Here is a 7,500-nt window from a genome sequence, read left to right on the forward strand (position 1 = left end):
GAATGGGGGTGAAGGGATAATTTGGTTTTATGTAAGTTTAATATACTTAATTTTTCAACTTTCTTTTTACCTCTTAGTTTTGATATTTATAGTGCTAGAACAGTTTCGGATTTTGAGGTGTACAAAACTAGACAACATCTTACACCTGCTATCCATATAGTCCAGAGGCAGACGTGAAATTTTCTCTGGTACTGCCCATCCTGGAGTCTAGGACACTTACCCTAAGTACAAAAATAAGAAGAAGAAAGAAAAAAAGTAGTTGAAAAATCGGATGCATAAAATTTACATAATAAATTAGATCTCCCTACGTTTAAAAAAATTGAACTAGTTAATGTTCTTTCAAATTTTACCTTTTATAATTTGAATCTTTGATGCTTAATCGGCAGTATTCAAAAAAAAAAAAATCAAGACTTTGTTATGGAACTATGATTTAATTGGATTTATTCTGTACCGGTAAATTAAAAAGTAGCCACTTTATACTTTTTTTGTTAAATATACAAAAAATAAAAATAAAAAACATTAAAAAATGTTATACAAAAGATTTGTATTTCTCTGGCGTCACCAATTCTTTACCCAATACCTTGTTTGGTTTGTGTAGCCTAAACTTACAAAAGCAACATTCCAGTGATATATTATCCATCATATTCCATAATCAAGTATTTTTCAATAATTATTCATTCAAACAATTATATACATATCATCATATTTTATATATTTAAGTTTAGTCAAAGAGGAGTTCTCGAAATAGATTGACTAAAAAGACGAGGGTTTTATTCTATTCATGAATTTACATTTATTTTAAACATTTCTGATAAGTAAAAGAAGAGCTAACTGGATTTTGTAATCAGAAGGCTTCATTCAATTCATAGGTTTACATTTTATTATGATTAAAAACAAATGGAGTTCTCTAACTAGATTGGCTTATGAGAAAACTGCTTTATTTAATTCACACATTTACATTTGTTTTATACCTTTTCATTTATTTCATATATTTTCATTTATTTTATACATTTAAATTTATTTCATACATTTACATTTATTTTATAAATTTTCATTTATTTTATACATTTAAATTTATTTCATACATTAAAATTTATTTCATACTATTACATTTATTTTATAAATTTTTATTTATTTTATACATTTTCATTTATTTCATACATTTTCATTTATTTCATACATTTTCATTTATTTCATACATTTACATTTATTTTGTAGATTTTCATTTATTTTATACATTTTCTTTTATTTCATACATTTACATTTATTTCATACATTTAAATTTATTTAATAAATTTTCAATTATTTTATACATTTAAATTTATTTCATACATTTTCATTTATTTCATACAGTTACATTTATTTCATGCATTTACATTTATTTCATACATTTTCATTTATTTCATACATATACATTTATTTTATACATTTTACTTATGATTAAATAGATTAGTTAAAGAGAAAACGCATTTATTAAATTCATAAATTTACAATTGCATTTATATTTGCTTCATACATTTATGAATAGTAGAAGGGTAACTCTCTAAAAAGATATTTTAATGAGAGTAGAATTTTGCTAACTTCATACGTTTACATTTTAATTTTATAGCATCGATAGTTAAATTTAACATTCATCAAGAAATAAAAAAAATGAATAAATACAATATTGCATTGCGGTGATGACAAGTTGTAAGAAGAGTTCTCTAACGTGCATTTTCCTGTTCCAGGTGCACTAAACCATCTTTGCCGAATCATACTCTTGCCACTAGGGTACACATTACTTGGATTATATAAGTCCCATTTCTTGATACATCTCTCTATACATAAAAAGTTCTCATCTCATTTCTGATAAAATTTCTACCTCTGCTTACCCAAATTGCATATTCTCTTTTCTTCTCTCTTGCACACACATAAATTAGGTACCCGCCCCCACCCTGTCTAAAGACTTGCCAATACTGGTACACAAAATAGATTCTCTGGCATAACTTAAGCCAGTCCCTATATACAAAATAAATACCCAAAATAAACTCCAACTGCTATCTGGATCCAAATGTTTATTTAAAATGCCCCCACCCTGCCTCACAATATAACATGTGGGTCGGATGGGTAGCATGGATAAATGCTAATTCTATGCCAAAATCTTACAACTCAACACGGACTTTACAATCTCTTTCAAGTGACAATCTTTTTTCTTCAAAAATTCAATTTGAAATAAAAATATTGGTTCATTTTAGATTTCAAATTTGTTTTGTCTTTTTTTTTTGTTGCCTCTGAGTCATCAATTTTTTTAAAACAATAAGTAAAAACTTTGTCCATGGATATCTGGTTTTATACTACTACAACAGGCAAGCATATCCCATAATATCCATTGTCTGGGGCTGGAAATCAGTCTGTATCAGCTCGACGTTACTTATGAGTAAAAGAGAGAGAGAGAGAGAGAGAGAGAGAGAGAGAGAGAGAGAGAGAGAGAGAGAGAGAGAGAGAGAGAGAGAGAGAGAGAAATGATTGACATTTTATGAAAAAAAGGACAATTAATTTCTTAAATTACTTTGTGTCAAAAAAAGATAGAGAAATGAATATGATTTCCCTTTAATCTGTTTAAGTGAATAAAAGAAGAATGTCTGTTTTATCAGTTTTTGTAGCTGGAGAAAATATTTTCGGAAAAAAAAAACTGAAACAAAATAAAATATATTCATACCAATAATATTGTGAAAGAAAAACAAAAAACGAAAACATAGGCTAGTCCAAATCAAATAGCGATATGTCATATCGATTACTATTTTAGTCTAACTTTTAAAAATCTGACAAAATAACTTTGTTAGAAAAATATATATATGACTTGACCATGACTTTTTGAACTGACCTTAACTCTTTGACTAGGAGTAAAGTGTATTTTCGATGACTTGATTTTTCCAAGATTAAAAATTCATCTTCAGAAATTTTGTAATTTTGAAGCCTTTAAATTGACAAATAGAAAGTAATTTCTGGTTAAAATAAAAGTTTGTAGGCCAAAGTCCTGGATAGTAGTTAATTTGTGCACAAAAACTAAACATAAATGATATCTTTGTGAGCCACTAAGAATATTAAATCCTCAACTGAATCTTTTTTTTTAAATTTCAAATTTGAAATGTTCTTCTTAAATGAAAGCAACTAAAAGGAAACATTTTTAAAAAAATGTTGTTATTTAAGGACATGAATTCATAAATTGTTAAATTTTTGGCTGAATTTAACAGCATTTTATGTTGTATACTTATGTAGACATTAGTGCTTCTCTTAAAACTCATATTTATTGTTCAGAAAACAATGACCGATTTGAGCAAGAAAAAATTATTCATTGTGTTCATGTGGACCCATTTACCAAGTATCTGATTGTTTACATGGTTGAAAATTATATTTTCTAAAACAATAATTGGCAATTTACAAGGTGTTCGGGATAAATTTGATAATGTTTTCATATTCTTTCATTTCAGAACAATTTTTTTTATGAAAATAGCTCCAGAAAAGGCATGAAGCCAGTTGATATAGGGGACTAAAAAAATACTACTTCAAGGTCAAAAACTTGCAAACTTTCACAACAAAAACACTTGACTAGCTACAACCACTATAAACCATTTTCCCCACTCTCTATCTGAACACAGATTCTATGAACAAAGCTTCTTTCCCAGAACTGCCCACCTGTGGAACACTGCTCTGCTGGCCTGCTTCCTGGTTGAATACAACGTGGTAGCCTTCAAATCCAATGTAAACAAGTTCTTGTTGAGTCGTCCCCATAAATAATAAAATTCTACCCAATTTACACCATTAACGATTACTGTACTACCATGTTACATTCATTAACCCTTATCCTCGAGTGGCCTTCAAGCCTTGATTAGTGGTGACTCCCAAGTACAAAAAAAAGTGCTAGATGGAATAGATTTTGATCCAGAAAACAGCAATTCTTCCCTCTTTGTCAGAAACATTGGTCCTGGAATGTGAGAACTAAAAAACAAAAAAAGGGAAGCGACGCTGCCGAAGGTAGACCCAAGATCCACTTTCAACTCCCCTTAAGTATTTTTTAGCAGTAAAATATAACGGGTAGCGGTTTCTGTGTACTATTGGTGGCTTTGAAAGCTGGAGATCATGGGCGACTAGAACACATAGGAATATTGGCAGAGAGTGACTTGCATCATGACGATGGATTCAAAAATTTGAAAATCTTACCTGCAGCTCCATGCTCCTTGAAAGTCATGAGATGTGAGTTGGAGAATTGCAATGGAGATTTGGAAGCACTGGCTAGCAGGAAGGACCATAGCAGGCGTTTTGCTTTCCACATAACAAAATTCATTGAGAAGTTGAAAAAAAAAAAGATATAGCAAGATCCAGACGAGGCAATGTGGATGTTGGAAGAGACAGATGGGTGTTTCAGGGGCAAATACAGAGATAGCTTGAAGCTTTATTGTTCCTAATAGTCATAAATGACCTCCACGATAAAATTGCTTCTGAGATGGGTATATATGCTGATGACACCACGCTCTATAACAGACACGACAGAAAAACAAATGAACACATATCTAAAGAAATGGCAGAAACACTAGAGAATGAACTCCAATCTGTAGTGGAATGGGGACATAAATGGATGGTCACATTCAATGCTGCCAAGACTGAACTTCTTTCCTTCAATAATTGCAAGAAACCTTCTCTACCACCAATAGCAATGGCCAAAGATTCATTATCTGAAAGTACTTCTTTTAAACTCCTCGGCCTAACATTCACAGGAAACATAAGTTGGAACAATTACATTGAGTGCATTGCCAGGACCACTGCGAAAAAGGTAGATTCTCTCTACTGTGCTAGAAAGCTACTAACGCCCGAAAGTATCCTGTACCTCTATAAAGCCACCATTCGCCCATATATGGAGTATTGCTGTCATATTTGGGCTGTTGCATCTACTACTAGTCTTTCGCTCTTGGACAAGGTCCAAAAGAGAGTCTCCAACCTGATAGATCCTGAACTGTCATCTAAGCTTCAGTCTCTGTCCCATTGACGAAATGTTCATCCCTCTGCCTGTTCTACAAATACCCTCGACAAACCCAACAAGCAGCTAAATTCCACCCCTACACAGTGGAGATCCCTAGATGTAGGAGAGCTTTCTACTCCAGTAGTTTCTTCCTCAGAACCGCTAGACTTTAGAATTCCATTCCGGCTCCCTACTTCTCGAAATGTACTGACATGCAGAAGTTCAAGTGTAACATGAACTGACATCTTACTGCCCAACTCCCTACATAGTACCCCAGTAGCTTATGTCCCTGATAGTAGCCCCCTACACCAAAGTGGCAATGTGCCTTGTTTGAGGCGAAAATGTAATAAAAAAAAAAAAAAAAAAAGAATCTTTATTTTTCCTTATATAAGAATTACAACAGCAAACTATTCCCCACCACATCCGAATAGAACATTCTTAAGAAATCCAATACACTCTTCAACAATGTCAAACATCAAGTCGAGTTGGGGATGGTCTGGTTCCTCTCAGATGAGAAAAACTTCTGCCAGGACCAGTTACATTAAGTGCAGAACAATGCATGGTTAGTATATGCAAAGTCCAGCAAAGTCATAAAATCATGGTGTGAGTTTATTGCCAGAAAAAAATCTGTGTAGGCATTAAAAATTGTTTAAATATTATGAGAAATCTTTTTGAGTTAAAATCAATTGAGAAATACACATTTTGTATTGAGAAACACACATTTTAAATATATAAACATTAGGTAAAGAATAACAAATTATCCAAAATGGCTGTCTATTTGGGCCATATTGGTTAACTTTACTTAATGTTTCAATAGATTTTAACTCGAAAAAATTCCTCATATAATAATATTTAAGAAAAAAAAAACTAATTTTTTAATGTCTGCACAATTTTTTTTTAACTCGCAATAAACTCATGTGGGGATTTTGTGACTTTAACCAAAGTCCCATTTGCTATGAAGACTAAGCTTCCTCAAATGATAATGGTCTTCCAACAAAGGCCACTTTACTTAATGTTTACATATTTAGATTGTGTATTTCTCAATACGAAATGTGTATTTCTAAAAATATTTTAACTAAAATAAAATTCCTCATATAATTGATAATATTTTAGAAAAACAAAACCAAAATTTTTAATTTCTACACAAATTTTTTTAAAACTCGTAATAAACTCACACCAGGATTTAGTGACTTGGCCCAAAGTTCCTTTCCAGCAAAGGCCACATTATGCTGCCCAAAAGAAACTCAAACTCAGTTCAGACAGCTATATTGAATTGCTGTCCATTATTGTCAAGCACTGGATGGAGAAGGTGGCTGCAAGAAGGACATGAGTAGCAGGAGGACTCAGATCTATTTCACATCTCTGGGAAAACCTAGAAGTGATTGTCTGAAAACTTCAGCAACTTGACTCATCGGAACATCAGTTCAGACTTCTGTTTATTTGAGTTGGACTTATGTCGGTTGAATCTGCGGAATGCATGCTGCCTTTGACAAATGGCAGCTGCACAAGCAGAAGTAAACCATTGGGGGGAGTGGGGCTTGCTATAGAATTTCCGTGCGGGAACATGTGCTTCAATAGCAGTTTTGAACCATTCAGTGGTCTCATTTGCACACTGTTCCGCTGGAAGAGTCAAAAAAAGAGTAAAAAAAAAAAAAAAAAAATTCCATAATTTGACTGATGGCAACCTCTATGTGTGAAGCACGGTCGAGAAAGCCACCAACCTTACTGCCTGCAGTGCAAAGGACATGTTGATTGCTGGGATGGTCAGGTGTCTTGAAGCACAAAAAAAAAAAACATATGGTTCAGGTTTATGTCCCGGTCCTGCCCAGAGTGGGGTATGGTGTTGGCTCAAGGTTTCTTTTTTTAAGTGAAGAACTGTATTCAGCAAAAGATATGCATATTACATTTTGAGAATTCATTAATTATTGGCCAAGATATGACGTTTTTGCTTTCCTTTTCAAATCTATCACGAACACCTTCCATCAATTATTAAGCATATCTAAATGTTGTATACAACTTTGTAGAAAATATTTAAAAAAATAACCAAAATAAACTTTTTAAAATAAGTCGAAAACTCGGACAGTATTTTTCAAACAACATATTATGATTATTATGTCTCTGAATTTTTGAGATGAGGATTGGTTATTCATATTATTTAATTCTTTGAACTACTGTTCTCATCTTGAATTTTCACAACGTTTCGATGTGACCTCCAACATTCCAAATTTCTTCAAGCGTAGATTGTCAAATTCAGAAATCTTTCTGTTGAACTCAGGAATCTGCTCAGAATTTCGAACGTAATGCTTTATTTAACCCATGGGGATGCATGCTCTTGTTCAGTCAGCCATGACTGAGTAGAAGTCCTAAGGAATTCGAAATTGAATTTTTAGTGTTGAACCTTCAACCTCCAGAAGAGTGTAAATTTACAACTGAACTTTTACCAAGTACTTTATCTATTATGCCATGGATCTTTGCAAAATACCGAGTTCGACAAGAAGAAGGTC

General features: G+C 32.4%; 1 protein-coding gene across 1 annotated transcript in view; it reads left to right on the plus strand.

The window, feature by feature from the left end:
- Positions 1-7,500, plus strand: part of LOC145242684 (uncharacterized) — a 36,853-nt gene that overhangs the window by 27,275 nt on the left and 2,078 nt on the right. The window lies entirely within an intron of this gene.

The sequence above is a fragment of the Euprymna scolopes genome, chromosome 21, assembly GCF_053919585.1.
Source record: "Euprymna scolopes isolate OS-2025 chromosome 21, ASM5391958v1, whole genome shotgun sequence".
NCBI lineage: Eukaryota > Metazoa > Mollusca > Cephalopoda > Sepiida > Sepiolidae > Euprymna > Euprymna scolopes.